This window comes from Muntiacus reevesi, chromosome 3 (assembly GCF_963930625.1).
Source record: "Muntiacus reevesi chromosome 3, mMunRee1.1, whole genome shotgun sequence".
Classification (NCBI taxonomy): domain Eukaryota; kingdom Metazoa; phylum Chordata; class Mammalia; order Artiodactyla; family Cervidae; genus Muntiacus; species Muntiacus reevesi.
In genome coordinates this window covers 164,096,588-164,114,863 of record NC_089251.1, presented here as the reverse complement: position 1 = coordinate 164,114,863, position 18,276 = coordinate 164,096,588, and positions in this window count along the sequence as shown.

The following is an 18,276-nucleotide window of genomic DNA, read 5'->3' as shown; positions in this document are numbered from 1 at the left end:
TGGATGGTTAAAGGGGTGCTTTGTAACTGTGTGAGTCACACTGCTTGTTAGACACTCTTATTGTGTAGCATGCCAGGGGACATCTGTTGTAGCATCCTTTGTCCACCTTGTAGACCCGTCAGCAAGCCACTTCCCAGGAAGCCCCCTCTCCTGGGACGGAAGTGGACATCTGAATGCATGTCGGGGCACTGAAATAGGCTGGGTGAGGCCTGGGAACAGCAGGGCCCCCAGCAGCTGTATTTTGTCCCCGAGCTGGAGCCCCAGGGTGGAGGGAGGCCAGTGCTGGTCTCTGCAAAGCACCTCCAGCTACTGCAAAGAAATGGCAATACCCAATACATCTGCACATCGTTTGAAGCGGGTTTGGTCACCTGCAAAGAATCGTCAACTGCCTTGGTAAAGTGATGGGGATGCGGGATAGGATGTCTTGGGGACCGCTCTTCTAGATAGGATTGCACTCCAGAATCCACTCAGAGGGGCAGCGATTTTGGGGCTGGGGGAGGCAGAGATGGCCAAGGTTTGGAGACGGACTAGAGAGAGGCCAGAGCTCAGCCAGGCCCTGTCCAGGAAGGACAGTTCATTTAACTGGGCGCAGTGTATCTTTTAGAAACTCGATTTCTGTTTCTGGGCTAAAGCAATTCCCTATAAATTTTCTTTTGTTGACTGGGTCCCATGAATTCAGTTTTCATCAGAGCCAACTTTCTTATCAGCAAACTAGTTTGCTGCTCCGTGTAGAGGCAGGCCAGACAGCTGTAGAGAGCTGCTGCTTTGACAGTATTTACAAAGAGCTTTCGAGACAAGATATGATCTTTTTATGGTCTTTTTCCTTTTTCAATGAGAAAATGTTTCTTGGAATAAATGTGCTCATCACTTAGTAATTCCACAAACCTGGGATTGTTTAGCTAAATTTGTTTTTTGTGTGCCAGTCATATACAAATTTTTTCAAGTTTGATGGAGCAAGAGAGAGAGAAAGGAATGGAACAAAGGATCAAGGTTCCTCAAATGCATATCTTTGGGGGGGGATTCCTCTTCAAAAAGGAGGGGCATTACAGAGTTCTGGAAACTATGAGCACACAGGATGCAAGATTGATTAACTCTGCAGGCAGGACATGGAATAAAGCCCACAGAGGATGCATGGCTACTCCAGGCATCTTGTTGTTTAGTTGCTAAGTTGTATCCAACTCTTTGTGACCCCAGGGACTGTAGCCCACCAGGCTCATCTGTCTATGCGATTCTCTAGGCAAGAATACTGGAGTGGGTTGCCGTTCTCGTCTCCAGCTCCAGGCATAGGGAACAGCATATGCCAAGGTCCTGAGAGAAGATAGAGCTTGGAGAATTCCAGGATCAGAAAGATGACTGGATTATCTTATCTTGAGAGCAGGGAGCAAGAGGAAGACAGAGATGAGCTAGAGCTAGAGAGCCCAGAAAGGACCAGACTACAGGGGCACCAGACGCCACATCAAGAGTTTCGTGGTTTATCCCATGAGAAGGAAAAAGTGCAAAATGGTTCAGTTCAGTTCAGTTCAGTCACTCAGTCATGTCTGACTCTTTGCGACCCCATGGGCTGCAGCACGCCAGGCCTCCCTGTCCATCACCAACTCCCGGAGCCTAACCAAACTCATGTCCATTGAGTCGGTGATGCCATCCAGCCATCTCATCCTCTGTCATCTCCTTTTCCTCCCGCCCTCAATCTTTCCCAGCATCAGGGTCTTTTAAAATAAGTCAGCTCTTCGCATCAGGTGGCCAGAGTATTGGAGTTTCAGCTTCAACCTCAGTCCTTCCAATGAACACTCAGGACTGATCTCCTTTAGGAGTGACTGGTTGGATCTCCTTGCAGTCCAAGGAACTCTCAAAGAGTCTTCTCCAACACCACAGTGCAAAATGGTTAAAACTATATAAAAGAGAGGGGGGAGGTTGGGAGGGTGAGGGTGGGCTATAACTGGATTTACATGCTAGGATCGCCTTGGCTGCAGCAGAAAGGATTGGAAGCAGGGGAGTGGGGAGGCTGGACAGAGAACCCTGTGGTATTGGTGCCAGAGCCTGAGTCCCGACTGGGGTGAATGGAGAGAAGGAGAAATGGACCAGTCATGAGACCAAGAGGGTGAACCAGAAAGGACAGCCCTGGATTGTGGATGGAGAGTGCCCAAGAGGGAACAGAAACGTTCGTTTGTTCAAAACTTTGTTTACAGTTGCAGAGGCGGGTAGAGCATTTGACTGCAAACTTTTGTTTACATTTGTATTAGTTTCCTAGAGCTGACTTGACACAGTTACCAGAGACCAGGTGGCTTGAAAGAACAGGAATTTATTCTCTCATTGTCCTGGAGACCAGAAGTCTGCCATGATGATGTCAGTGGGCCAGGCTCCCCAAAGGCTTAAGGGGAGAATGCTTCCTTATTTCTCTTGCCTCTGGTGTTGCCAGCAATCCTCGATGTTATTTATTGCTGCCTCACTGCAGTCTCTGCCTCTGTCATCACGCACATTTCTTCCTTCGGCGTGTGTGTCTCTGTACCTAAATCTCTCTCTCCTTTTCTTGAGACAGCAGTCATTGGCTTTAGGATCCAACTTAACCCACACTGACCTCAGCCTAAAATGATTTTATCTGCAAATGAAGTCATATTCACAGGCACTGGGGATTATGACCTCAGTATATCTTTCGCGGGGCAGGGAGGTGGAGGGGACACAATTCAACGGACTATATCCTATATCTTAAGATAATACCCTTTCATGGCTGTTGATGTTTTAAATAAACATAAAAGATCAACAGTTTCCCTGAATGTCATAGTTGTCTTCATTATTGTATTACAATATGTTGATTTTATATATTGTGGCATGGTCAATTTCCACAGCCTCACAAATGAATTCAGTATTGGTGGAATCCATATTATGAAGTCATATTACAGCTTACTGGTTTCTCTATTGTTATAGACATTTCTCATTTTCCTAAAAAAATATTTTGGTTAAAGTGTTTTACGGTGAATTTCATTGATGACTTTCTCCTTTTCCCAAAAGAAAACATGGCTAAAGATCATAACTATGTTAAATTCGATCTCTGAAGATGATAGCCACAGAATTCTATTGAGAGTAACATCTGTGTGAAGGCTCTTATTGCCCTGGAAGAGAGCCTCATGGGTCCAAGTCCTGGATTCTGGAAGAACTGACATACCCAAGCCATGCTGAATTTGTGGTAGTTCTCCTAGTGAAGAATATACACACCCCCAAACGCATTTCAATAAAGACATCACCCCATAGTAAATATGATACCCTGGAGGCAGAACCACTGTAAGTTTTACAGAGTTATTATGGCAAACCTCAGATTGTTGCAAGTATTTGTATATTTTTCTGTGTGCATATATGTTACCTTACCAGAAACAATGGGCCTGAAAAATGACCCACGTTATTTTCATAAGTCCCCAGGAAAAAATGGATGAACTGTTGCAATTTTTCCATTCCTATAAACATATGCATTTTGTATGTTTATATACCCAGAATATGGTTTTCAAGTTCAGACATAACATTACTTGCCTTTGTTGCTTGGCCTGCCCCATTTGTTATAGTCTACATGGCCATCAGGATTGTATCAGCAAGACTTCAACTTGCCCTCAGCCAAGATGCACAGATTACAGTTCAGCCAACAGAGAGACCCAGTCATGCTCCTACTGTCTGGGTAGGAGCCAGACAAGCTCCTCCAAGCTCCTCTCACCCTCCAAGCCCTGGCGAGATCCCTCCCTGCTAGTATTTTGTTCCTTGGGCTTCTAAACATCCCTCTGGGTCTCATGAAGTCTCAAGACCTTGAGTACAGTTGATCTTCGAGCAATGAGAGAGTTGGTGGAATCAATCCTCTAAACAATCAAAAATCCAAGTATAACTTTACGGTTGGCTCTCCATATGTGAGGTTCCACATCCTCAGACTCAACCATCATATGGTACTGTGCATGCGTGCCTGCTCAGTAGTGTCTGACTCCTTGCGACACCATGGACTATAACCCACCGGGCCCCTCCATCCATGGGATTTTTCAGGCAAGAAGGCTGGAGTGGGTTGCAATTTCCTCCTCCAGGGGATCTTCCTGACCCAGAGATTGAACCCGTATCTCCTGCGTCTCCTGCATTGGCAGATGGATTCTTTACTATTGAGCCACCTAGGAAGCTATAGTACATGGTATGCATTTATTATTTATTATTATTTATTGAAAAAATCCACTATAAGTGGACCAGCTCAGTTCAATACTGTGTTGTTCAAGGGTCAACTGCATTGCATCTATTTCAACTATAGCAATAAGCTTCTTAAACCCAAGTTCCTTAAATGTCCTTAAACCTGGAAACTAAACCTACAGGTCAACTCTACATCATTCTTTTTTCTCCAGCTCTATTGAGATATGATTGACATATAACATCATATGAGTTTAAGATATGCAGTGTGATAATTTGATGCATGTATATCATGAAATGATTACCATAATAAGGCTAGTTAGCATATCCTTCACCTCATGTAATTATCATCTTTTAATTGTGGTGGTGGTAGTGCTGACATTTGAGATTTACTCTCTCAGCAACTTTCAAGGATAAGATTCAATATTGTTAACTATAGTCGCCATGTTGTATATTAATTCCCAGAGCCTATTCATATTATAACTGAAAGTGTATCCTTTGACCATCACACCCATTTCCCTTCACCCCCAACACCTGGCAACCACCATTCTACTATTTCTATGAGTTTGGCTCTTTCATATTCTCCATATAAGTGACATGATGCAGTATTTTGCCTCTTCTGTCGGACTTACTTCACTTAGCACAATGCCTTCCACATCCATCCAAGTTTTTGCGAATAGTAGGATTTCCTTCTTTCTCATGGCTGAGTAATATTCTATTAGGTATATGTATTTCTTTATACATTCAATGGACAGTAAGTTTGTTCTATATTTTGCCTATTATGAATAATGCTGCAATGAATATGTGGGTATATAGATCTCTTCAAGATAGTGATTTTTATTTCCTTCAGATAAATACCCCAAAGTGGAATTACTGGCTCATGTGGTCATGTTGTTAAATTAGCTTATTCATTTTTTGAAGAATCTCCATACTATTTTCCACAATGACTGTATCATTTGTATTCCCACCAACAGTGGACTAGGGTTTCCTTTCCTCCACACGCTCACCAATACTTGTTTTCTCTTTTTTTTTTAAAGTAGCTGTTCTAACAGGTGTGAAGTGATAGCATGCTGTGGTTTTCATTTACATTTCCCTGATGATTAGTGATGTTTAGCATCTCTTCATGTATTTGGGGGCCATTTTGTGTATCTACTTTGGAAAAATTTCTATTTAGGTTCTTTCTCCATTTTTAAATCAGATTAGTTGCTTTTTTGCTATTGGTTGTATGAGCTCCTGATATATTTTGGATATTAACCCTTTATCAGACATATCATCACAAATGTTTTCTCCCTTTCTATAGGTTGTCTTTTTATCTTCTTGATCATTTCTCCTGTTGTGCAGAAACTCTTTCATCTGATATAGTTCAACTTGTTGATTTTTATTTTCATTGCTTATGCTTCTGGTGTCATGTCAAAAAAATCATTGCCAACACCAATGTCAGGAAGTTTTCCACTGTGTTGCTGTCTAGGAGTTTTACCCTTTGGGGTCTTATATTTAAATTCTTAATCCATTTAGAGTTCATTTTTGTGAGTGATATAAGATAGGGGTTCAATTTCATTCTTTTGCATGTGAATATTCAATTTTCCCAACATCATTTATTGAAGAAGCTGTCTTTCCCAACTGAGGATTCTTGGATCCATTCTCAAATGTTAGCTGACCTTATATGCATTAGTTTATGTCTGGGCTCTTGATACTGTTCCATTGGTCTATGTGTCTATTCTAATGCCAGTACTAATATGTTTTGATTACTATAACTTTGCAATGTAGTTGGAAATCAGAAAGTGTGATGCCTCCAGCTTTGTTCTTTTTCAAGCTTGCTTTGGCTATTGGGAGTCTTTTGTGGTTCCCTACATGGCAACCCACTCCAGTACTCTTGCCTAGAAAATTCCATGGATGGAGGAGCCTGTTAGGCTGCAGTCCATGGGATCACAAAGAGTCAGGACTGCTTGACTTCACTTTCACTTTTCACTTTCATGCATTGGAGAAGGCAATGGCAACCCACTCCAGTGTTCTTGCCTGGAGAATCCCAGGGATGGGGGAGTCTGGTGGGCTGCCGTCTATGGGGTCGCACAGAGTCAGACACGACTGGAGCGACTTAGCAGCAGCAGCAGCACATCAATTTTAGAATAACTTTTTTCATTCTTGTGGAAAATGCCTTTGGAATTTTGATAGGGATTGCATTGAGTCTATAAATGGTTTGGGGTAGCATGGATATTTTAACAATATTAATTATTTTGATTCATAAACATGGGATATATTTCCATTTACTTGTGTCTTCTGTTGTTTTTTTCATCCATGTCATAGTTTTCAATATATAGATCTTTCACTTCCTTGATTATATATATTCCTAAGAATTTTATTATTTTGATGCCATTTTAAATGGAATTTTTTCCTTATCTTTTTGCAGATAGTTCATTGTTCCTGTACAAAAAAAAATCAACTGATTTTTGTATGTCAATTTCATATCCTGAAACTATTGCATTTTTAAAATCAGTTCTAACAGTTTTTTTGATGTGGAGTCTTTAGGATTTTCTTAATATAAGATCATGTCTTCTGCAAATAAAGGCAATTTTCCAAGAGTATCACTCTTCTTTGCATTCTTCTATGTATTCCTGTGGGCTTCCCAGGTAGCACTAGTGGTAAAAGAACTCATTTGCCAATGCAGGAGACATAAGAGGTGTAGGTTCGATTCCTGGGTTGGAAAGATCCCCTGGAGAAGGAAATGGCAACCCTCTCCAGTATTCTTATGTGGAGAATCCCATGGACAGAGGAGACTGGCAGGCTGTAGTTCATAAATTCGCAAAGAATCGGGCACGACAAAAATGATCTAGCATGAACATATGCACATATTCTTGTGCAAGAGTGAAGAGGTGGAATCAGTGCGATCTAGCTGGGACTTGTTCGTGGGTGGGCCATGCCTGGGAGCACCATCCCCTGTCCTCCCCATCTTTCTCCCTAGAGAATTCTCCAGCCTTGATTCCCCACTTTCTGGATGATGTCTTATGCGCCTGTCCCTGGATTAATGAGCCCCTTAATGCATCTAGTGGAATGAATGACCAAATGTCTAAATGGCACAGCCACTGTCCCCTCCCCCCAGAGTCTGCCATCATGCTTTCCCCACCCCAGCCCTTGTTCCACTAGCCACTGTAACTTACAGTCACATGTGACTTCCCCCAGGCCTTTTCAGGAGACAGTGAGGGATACTGAGGAAATTTAGAGAAGCCCTCCAACTGAACACATCCTGGGGAATTCCTTTCCCAAAAGTTCTGGGTTTGAATAGGTTTCTGTCACAGGCTTTACCTGGACACATCAGAGTCATCAGATGGAGGGAATTCCCTAAAACTCAGCCTGGTGTCATGGAGGAGTATTTGGAACCATCATAAAAGGTTTCAGTTGACTGGCAGGTGAGGAATGACCAATTATTAATGACAACACAGAGAAAGCCTGTGAGGAGAAGGGGAAGAAGACCAGATAAGTCCGGAATGGAGGCTGATAAATGCTCCCAAGCAATGCAGATGAGTTTCCCTGTGTGCGCTCACCCTCTCACCACAGAGGAAGGACCGGAGATCTCAGGAAAATCAGAGGTGGCCAGAGTCTAGAGGTAGAGATGTGTTCTTTACTCCCTGTAAGTCACAAAAACAGAAAGCCCTTTTTCTTTCTTTTGCCGAGAGATCAACTTACAGATGGGTTTGGGGAAGGGCGTGGGTGAGCTTGGTCAGTTTGGTTGGTAGATTTAGAAGCCAATTCTTTCTTCACACTCCACTTCCTCTTGTAGTCTGTTTCTGATCATCTGTTACTGATTCATTTAATAAAAATGAAGTTTAACAGTTATTTTAAAAATCTTATAATTAATTATGCAATCGGATCCATAATTATTCATTAACGTGAGATTTTTGAAGATACATGATAACAAAATAGCCCCTTTAGGATTTAAAGGCATTAAACACGACTACATTTTTTTAAAGACCTCTTTTGGTATAATATGAGTACTTCTGGTACCCAGTTTATTTTGGGCTAACCCGGATAAAGAGATTTAATGTGAATAAAGGCTCCATAAAAGATGTATGAAGAAAATGGGAAACACATCAAGTACTTAACCAGCTAACATGAAAGAGACTATTTTATATGTTCTGGAAAATTATATTGTAAAGGAGTGTTTTTCAAACAGTGAAAAAACAAAAACCAGCAGAGTTCTTTCTATAAATAAAATCTTGCACATACTCACAACATGTAAAACCGACTTGACGGAGCTCCTCCTGTTGACTTCTGGATGGTGCTCCACGTCCCTCTGTCCCATCCCCCTCCCCTCGGAGGTCCAGACTTGGAATCCCCAGCACTCTACAAGAAAGAGTTGGGAAACATCCAGAAGCTCCCACTCGACTGTTCTCCGTACACATTCAGGTGGTTCAAGAGTAAGTGAATTTAAAATGTGAGGGGAGGAACATTAGATACAATACAGGGTTTTTTAAAAACATCAAACTCAAGCCCCCAAACAGAATTTCAGTGATTTCTCAATTCAGTTCAGTCGCTCAGTCATGCCTGACACTGCGATCCCATGGATTGCAGCATGCCAGGCCTGCCTGTCCATCACTAACTCCCGGAGCTTGCTCAAACTCATGTCCATTGAGACGATGATGCCATTCAACCATCTCAGCTTCTGTCATCTCCTTCTCCTGCTCTCAATTTTTCCCAGCATCAGGGTCTTTTCCAATGAGTCAGCTCAATTAGAAGTACAGAAAGCACCCCCTTAAGGACACTCATGATCCGATGTCAACCTCTCTCTACAGCCTGGCCCTCCACCACCCAGCCCCACACCAGGTACCACGCTGTAACCCTCTGCTGTCCTGTCTGTGGCACTGACATAGGCAGAGGCTGAATTGGGATGTGCTGTAAGAATAACACTGAATTACGAAGATTTGGCATGGGCTTCCCTGGCGGCTCAGGCAGTAAAGAATCTGCCTGCAATGCTGGAGACCTGGGTTCAATCCCCGGATTAGAAAGATCTCCTGGAGAAGGAAATGGCAACCCACTTTAGTATTCTTGCCTGAAAAATTCCATGGACAGAGGAGCCTGGTGGGCTACAGTCCATGGGGTCGCCAAGAGTGGGACATGACTGAGCAACTAACACTTTCACTTTAATATGAATAAAGAATGTAAGTATTTCAATAAAAATTATTGAGATAATAAAATTTTAAATATATTTTAAAAATTTAAATATAAAAATTATTGGTGGAATCATATTTTGACATATTGAGTTAAACAAAATACATTACTAAATTACTTTTATCTGTTTCTCCTGTTTAAAAAAATGTGGCTGTTAGAAAATGTACATTGCATATATAGCTTGCACCTGTGGCTGATGCATGATACATTCACATTATCGAATCTCCAGTCAGTGGTCTGACTGGTAACACAGGCGGCCCTTCCAGGGCGTCCATGGGCAGTTGCAGGGGAACATGGGGAACCTCCTAGTGAGGCAGAAATGTGGGCCTGGTTGTCTCTAGGTCTCCTGAGCTTATAAAAAGATGTCGAACATCTGGAGGTAAATGTGTGTGGGGAGTGCATGTTCATGAGTGTGCATGAATTTTCCAAATTTTTTCATGTTGGCAGCTATTTCATAATTTTAAAAACTAATCTAGCACAGCACTGTTGAAGCCAAACAAAACACGCTGTGAGCCAGACCTGGCCCACAGGCTGCCAGTGGGTGTGACAGTCTCCACTCTCTCCATCTTCCCCAGGATGGTGCATCTGGTTGCCCCCTGACCAGCTGGGAGGGCCTCTCAGGCTGGTTCCTGTATCTTCCCATCCTGGGCACCTCATCTGAGACACCAAAGATGCTAAATAGACAATTGTCAAATGACCAAATGAACAGGTTCTAGAATATTCTTATTTGGAGGTTCTTGAATGGGAAATATATTTTTTCCAGGGTCTGAGTTGTGCTCCTGCCCTGAAGGAGAACCAGCTACCTTACCTGCCAAGACCCTTCATGTCTGAACAACCACTGCAGAACATCCACTTCTTGGAGCAAAAGGCGTTCTTGAAAGTTCCCTTGTGTTAGCATTGAAAAAAATTGTTAGTTAATTAGTTTATTTTAATTGGAGGATAATTACAACATTGTGGTGGTTTTTGCCAGACATCAACAAGAATCAGCCATGGGTGCACATGTGTCCCCCACCCTGAATCCCCCTCCCACCTCCCTTCCCACCCCATCCCTCTGGGTTGTCCCAGAGCACTAGCTTTGGGTGTCCTGCTTCTTGCATTGAACTTGCACTGGTCATCTGTTTTACATATGGCAATATACATGTTTCAATGCTATTCTCACAAACCATCCCACCCTCCTCTTCTTCCGCTGAGTCCAAAATTCTGTTCTTTACGTCTGTGCCTCTTTTGCTGCCCAGCTTGTAGGATCGTTGGTACCATCTTTCTAAATTCCATATATATGTGTTAGTATACTGTAAAGGTCTTTATCTTTCTGGCTTACTTCACTCTGTATAATGGGCTCCAGTTTCATCCATCTCATTAGAACTGATTCAAATGCATTCTTTTTAAATAGCTGAGTAATATTCCATTCTGTATATGTACCACAACTTCCTTATCCATTCATCTGCTGATGGATATTTAGGTTGCTTTCATGTCCTAGCTATCATAAATTGTGCTGCAATGAACATCGGGGTACATGTGTCTCTTTCAAATCTGGTTTCCTTGGGGACCCAGCAGTGGGATTGCTGGGTCATATGGCAGTTCTATTCCCAGTTATTCAAGAATCACCGCACTATTCTCTATAGTGGCTGTACCAGTTTGCATTCCCACCAACAGTGTAGGGGAAAAACATCAGAAAGTGTGATTCTTCCAACACCATTCTTTCTCGAGGTTGTTTTGGCTATTCGGGGTCTTTCGTGTTTCCATACAAAATTAAAATTTTTTGTCCTAATTCTATGAAAACTTCCATTGGTAATTTGATAGGGATTTCATTGAATCTGTAGATTGCCTTGGGTAGTATGGTCATTGTACCAATATTGACCCTTCCAATCAAAGAATATGGTATATCTTCCTATCTGTTTGTGTTGCCTTCAATTTCTTTCATCAGTGTCTTATAGTTTTTGGAGTACTTATATTTTGTCTCCTTAGGTATGGTATCGTATAGGTAGGTATAGTATAGGTAGCCCTTCCCTAAAAGATCTTAACATTAATATGCATCCATGTTTACTAAATAACTAACCTCTATTTTGTAAAGCATAAGAAACACAATTCTTAGATCATTTATATCAGAACATCAAGAATGCTTCTGAATTCTTGTAACCTGTGTTTTGGGCTAGAATCGTATAGTGCATTGTGAAAAGATTTATTTAGACTATGTGTGAACTGAGTATATGTTAATTAATAAAGTCAAATGATTTTTCTCTTTATATATAGATATATTTATTGAAGTATAGTTCATGTACAATGTTTCTGGAACACAGAAATGTGATTCAGTTGTTACGCATATTGGGTTGTACATATACACATATTATTTTTCAGAGTATTTTCAATTATAGGTTATTACAAGATAATAACTATATTCCCCTATGCTATACTGTAAACTTTTGTTGCTTGTTGTGTATCTTTTTTAAATTAGAAATCTAGCATTCTATTCATACTAGGTCAAAAAGGATTTTCTACTATGCTTGATAAAAGCTTCGGAAAGAATATAAAGGAAAAAGAGATGGAGAAATTGGAAAACATAAACTAAATGAAATGGGAGCACTGAATATGACATATTAATAGAAAAAGTGAAACAGACTAGATAAAAGTAAGGGATCCTCATATAGTCCAGTTGTTTTTAAACATGGTTTCTCATTAGAAGCACATCTGGTGCTCTGGAGAAACAAAGGAATACCGAGGCATTTGTGTTTTTCAAAAACTTCCAAGATAACTCTTATATGCATCTGTATTTTAAAGAGCAATTATAGGCTTTTCTATTAAATGGTAGTTTGGGTGATATAAAAACACTTCCCTGGTGGCTCAGACGGTAAAGCACCTGGTTACAATGCAGGAGACCTGCGTCCAATCCCTGGGTCGGGAAGATCTCCTGGAGAAGGAAATGGCAACCCACTCCAGTACTCTTGCTTGGAAAATCCCATGGACGGAGAAGCCTGGTGGGCTACAGTCCATGGAGTCGCAAAAAGAGTTGGACACGACTGAGCGACTTCGCTTCACTTGGTGATATAGCATTCTATTATTTTCTGCTGACCAATTATGATACAATGATATTAAATGAATAATAGTTACATAATCACAATAGTAAAAGATGCTTATCAGCTTTCACAGTCAATAGCCAGACAAAAAATAAAAGATAATTACAATTGCAAGCCATAGTGGAAGCATGATTAACCTAACAATATAAAATAAATACATACAATTTGGGAACTTAAGTAGAGTGATGTGGTAAGCGACAGTGCATGCATGCACATATTTTCATCCACCCAGCCTGTTTCTGTCTTTTGGTTGGTGCAATTAATCCATTTACATTTAAGGTAATTATCAATATGCATGATCCTATTACCATTTTCTTAATTGTTTTGGGTTTATTTTGTGTAGATCTTTTCTTTCACTTCTGTTTCCTCCCTAGAGGAAATATACAGTTTTATGTAAATGTACAGTTGTACAGTTGGTGGTGCTGAATTTTTTTAACTTTTGCTTGTTTGGAAAAGCAGATTTGATTTCTTCATCAGATTTGAGCAAGAGTCTTGCTGGATAAGAGTATTCTTGGTTGCAGTTTCTTTTCTCTCATTGCTTTAAATATACAGCGCCATTCCCTTCTGGCTTGTAGAGTTTCTGCTGAGAAATCAGCAGATAACCCTATGGGAGTTCCCTTGTATGTTATTTGTCATTTTTCCCTTGCTGCTTTAATATTTTACCTTTGTCTTTAGTTTTTGTTAGTTTGATTACTGTGTGTTCCTCCTTAGGTTTATCCTGTCTGGGACACTCTGGGCTTCCTAGACTTGGTTGACTATTTCCTTTCCCATGTTAGGGAAATTTTCATTCAGCTTTTCAGGTTCAAATTTTTCATTTCAGCTTTATTAAGCTGAATGATTTTTAACATGGTTTAAAAAAAAGTTGTCATATATGGATGTGAGAGTTCGACTATAAAGAAAGCTGAGTGCCAAAGAATTGATGCTTTTGAACTGTGGTCTTGGAGAAGACTCTTGAGAGTCCCTTGGACTGCAAGAAGATCCAACCAGTCCATCCTAAAGAAAATCAGCCCTGAATATTCACTGGAAGGACTGATGCTGAAGCTGAAGCTCCAATATTTTGGCCACCTGATGGGAGGAACAGACTCATTGGAAAAGACCCTGATGCTGGGAAAGATTGAAGGCAGGAGGAGAAGGGGATGAGAGAGGATGAGATGGTTGGATGGCATCACCGACAAGAGCTTGAGTAAACTCTGGAAGTTGGTGATGGTCAGGAAGGCCTGGCGTGCTGCTGTCAATGAGGTTGCAAAAAGTTGGACACAATTGAGCAACTGCACTGAACTGAACTGAAAAAAAGTTGAAACTGAGATATTGGAGCATAATTTTTTATTTTTTCTGTCTTATAAGTGACTGTTCATTTTTCTTTTAAACAAGTTGTAAGGCAAGATATTAGTATTAAAATTTTATTTCATAATAGAATACAATATTACCTCAAGCTGTTTTTCCTCTTTTAGAAGGGTTAGTGGTAAAAAATCAACTTTAAAAAAAAATTTAAATGAGGCCTGAAGTTTACCTGGATCCCAGAATCTTAGGGAGTGTCCACGCTCTTCATGGCCAGGGTGCATCTGTGGAGGAAGTGACTCTGCGTCGAGGTCTGTATGGGGCCAGATGCCCCGGGCTGGGTGTGGCTGGCTGTGAACCCAGCCTGTACAGGGGGCCACACAGAGCCAGCGTTCTGCCCACCCTGCATGCTGAGTCATCACACACCAGCGAGAACAGGCAGATCTATAAAACCATTCCCTTGCCAACACCTTATATTTTTTAAACATAGAGTATAGTATTTTAGAAATCCAGGAGGTTTAAATTCTTCAGATTCTTTTTTTCAGTCTAGTGATTTACAATGTAATAGCATAAGTCTTAACCCTGGGAGTTCATCTTCCTTTTCTGAGCCCCCAGCAACATCACTTTACTGTGTCCTAAATCTGCGACAGGAGGAGATGACACCAAAGTAGAGATTCTGAATGCGAGTAGCTGGCTCCCTGTGTTTCTGGACCGTACCAACCCAATCAACTTTGGTATCTGAAAACTTTGCACTTTCCAAACAGAAATCAAAAAACCTTAGTATTTTATATCACCATGTGGGAAGCTGGCTAAAGTGCCTGCCTGGAAAACTCAGAGAACAATAAGAAAATGAGCATTACAAGCGTAGGAATTAAAGCTCCTCTCTCTAGGAATGAAATGGCAATCTAGGAACTTATGAACAGGACTTCTGAGTATTTGAGAAAAGATTTGACTTTCCAGCCCATCAACTTTGGGTTCTGCATTTACCAAGTTTCTTCCATAACCTAGGGTGGACCCTAGCGACGTGGTCACAGGATCAGAAGTTTTTGGTGATGTTCACACAGGAGGATGTGCTGGCTGCTCATGGCCAAGGCCATTATCTCTCTGCCCTTCAATGTCCCTATTGCTACCCCTCTCCCCATATCAGGTGGCACTGGAGAGTCAATGGGCATTTTGGGGATCTGTCTAAAGAGCAGGTGAGTTTAGTGGGATACATACGTGTATTAGATATATATTATTATTATATTATATGTATAAATATGTATCCCACTAAACTCATCTATATCCATATCCATGTCTGTGTTTATGTCTCTATTTATCTATAGTTACAGTTGTTTCCATGTATGTTTAAGTCATTCCCAGCTGATATAGGAGAAGCTTCCAGGAATTCTCCAATTCTCCTCCCTCCCACCTGCTGACTCCACTAGGTCAGCCACAGATGGGACGAAGACTCAGGAAGTCTTTGTCTTCCCATGCAACATGCGTGGGAGCTCCAGGGCCTGACCTTGGATTCACGTGGGCAGTGGAGAAGAAACAAGGTTAAAATGGACAGCATCAGAAGTGACACCACTTCCATTTCCTCCTCCAGGGGATCTTGCCGACCCTAGGACTGAACCCCTGTCTCCCTCATTGCAGGCAGATTCTTTACCACTGAGCCACTGAAGGAAGTCAAATGAGGTCATTAGGGTGGGCCTTAATCCAATATAACTGATGTTCTTATAAGAGCAGGAAATTTGGACATCAATAGTTACAGAGCAAAGAAAATGTGAAAACAGGGAGAAGAAGGCCATGTGCAAACCAAGGAGACAGGCTCCAAAGAAACCAGCCTTGCAGACACTTTGATCTTGGTCTTCTAGCTTTCAGGATTGTGAGAACATAGATTTCTATTGTTTATGCTAAAAAAAAAAAAAAAAAGTTATCCCATAGAAGTTCCTCCACATCAAGCACAAAAATTGTAAGCAGAGGATTTAGTTCAGATGCCTATTCAAAATTTAAGTTCTTTCTTACTGGGATTATACTACAAAATGCAGTGTGTGAAATTGTAGACATGTTGTGTGACTTTGTCCTTCTTTCTTGGGAACAATGCAGAATAGATAGCATCAGAACCCCTGTGTTTCGAAAGCACAAACTTGCAGCAGCAAACCCAAAAAGTTGAGTGTGTCCAAAACAGCCCCTGGGGGAAGGAAGATTGATAGAGATTTCCCCCAATTTAATCCTGATCCGAAAACTTTACACAGCATCATCAAAATTGAGTCAAGAAGCTAAGGAAACTTTGCTAAACTATCAAACAGTAAAATAACCAAGTTCAAGGGAAGACTGAACCACCTGATGTGAAGAGTCAACTCCCTGGAAAAGACTCCAATGTTGGGAAAGACTGAGGGCAAGAGAAGAAGGGGCCGACAGAGGATGAGATGACTGGATGGCATCACTAACTCAACGGACATGAGTTTGAACAAATTTCTGGAGACAGTGAAGGAGAGGGAAGGCTGGTGTGCTGCAGTCCATGGGGTCACAGAGCTGGATACATCAGTAATTGAACAACAACAAAAATATTGTGAAATTTTTACTAAATGAAAAAGTGGTCAGAATATGGAGTCAAAAATGTAGGAAAACATATTATAGCCAGACACCTCATTAATAATTAATTAATAATTTCTAGATCTAATGATGCTTTTTGACAACTTTTTAAACTCTGTAACATGTTGTGGCTTATTTTCTCATACCAAATTCATATTTTCATCATAGCACCTAATTTCATCTTATGCCTGCTCAGTCACTCAGTCGTGTCCAACTCTTCGCGACTCCCTGGACTGTAGCCCACCATGCTCATCTGTTCATGGAATTTCCCAGGTAAGAAAACTGAAATGGTTTGCCATTTCCTACTCCAGGAGACCTTCCCAACCCCAGGATCAAACCAACGTCTCTTATGTCCCCTGCATTGACAGGTGGACTCTCTACCACTGTGTTATCTGGGAAGCCATCTAGTCACTAGTTCATTCATAGATGGCCAGACTACATAGTGACTCGGGCTTCATGTTAAAATTTGTATATTCTTTTTCTTAAAGAGGACCACTCCCAAACTGTGTAAGCTTCAGGCCCCACAAAACCAGATCCGCCCCTGCCCCTGGATGAAAGAGGAGACGACATTCTAGAGAAATTGTGAAACACACATTTTCCTACTGGCAAAGGAGGGAAAAATAAGGTTAAAAAAAAAAATCCTGATGACAAAATAACTGAAGTAGGAAAATCTGAAAATGGCAAAAATTCAGCGAATAAAAATAAATCCTCTAGCTTATAGATCTGCATCCTCCTTCATCAGCAGTTTTCCTTCCAGCAGCCAGAGCATCCCCAGGGTCCAGCCTGGATGACAAGCCCTGAACAGGCTTCCAGAAAACATCCGCTCAATGTTCTCATTCAGAACCTGCCTTCTCCCCTTGCAAGACTTCAGCCTGGCCCCTGGAGCTCCAGACCAGATTATGAAATCCAGCTCTGCCTTGTAGATGGCTCACTCCCACGGGCAGACACTGTTCCCTGTGAACGAGAAGGAAGCAACAGACCCAGGGTGTCATGACCTTGTGATTTGTGTTTCTTTTTCCCACTACTGGGATGAAATCGTCCTGAGCCACTGGAGTTCTTTTCCATTGCTGGTTGTGCAAGGAGCATCTGTGTTGAGCATAAAGTGTCCCTTCCAGCCCCGGCCCTATTAACACATGCGTGATCCACCCAGACGTCATGGGTTGTTCAATTTGTTCACACAAGCAGACACTGAAATGGGCATCCTGTCAAGGCCAAAGCTGTCCATCCACCCTGCCATCTCACCTTCTACTGGTCCTTATTTGAACTTGATTGTGTCTTGCTAACCCTAGACCATGGCTCTGACGTCAGCTTCTGGCCGCCCTTCCATCTTGGCAACTCTCTCAACTCCATTCCCGGCGTGGGAACCCTGGTTTTGCTGTGCCCAGTCTGCCTTTCTGCACCTTCCCCACGCAGAAACAACATCCCAGGGCCGCACAGTGGTCCCAGCACTCCCAGACTCTCCTGTTCTCTGCTGTCTCCTCCTTCCCCGTGTGTTTGGCCATGCTCACCTTGGAGTCCCTGGTTGCAGTCTTGTCGCTGCAGCCTTTCTGCCCAGGTTCTTCCCACTCTTCCGTCTCTGCCGGTTTGATTTTGAACGTTGATTTTGGGCTCTAGGTCTGCAGCCACATCCCTCCTCTGAGCTTGGCTGGCTCCCAGGACCCAGGCCAAGGCCAGATCCCGGGAGACCCACTGCCAAGGAAAGAACGTTGAGCACACCGTCCAGTTTTGTTGTTTCTCTTGGTCTGAACTTTCATGTTGCCCCGGATGATCACACCCGCAATCTAGCCCCTATTCCACAGAATTTCGTGGACTCATCCTTCCCAATGAAAAGAATTTGGTGACTAAGTTTATTGGGATAGAAGAGTTGGGAGTTATCTGGTCCAACACTAAGTCTGGAGCCCCTGACATCACCGGCGCCCTGTGGTATCCAGCTTTGTTAACCCCTGGGTCCACCCAGCTAACTTCCCTCCTGGTCCAGAAACCAACCGGCTTTCCAAGGCCAAAGATGCTATGTGCAGAAACTTGCAGGAGACTATGCACCCTA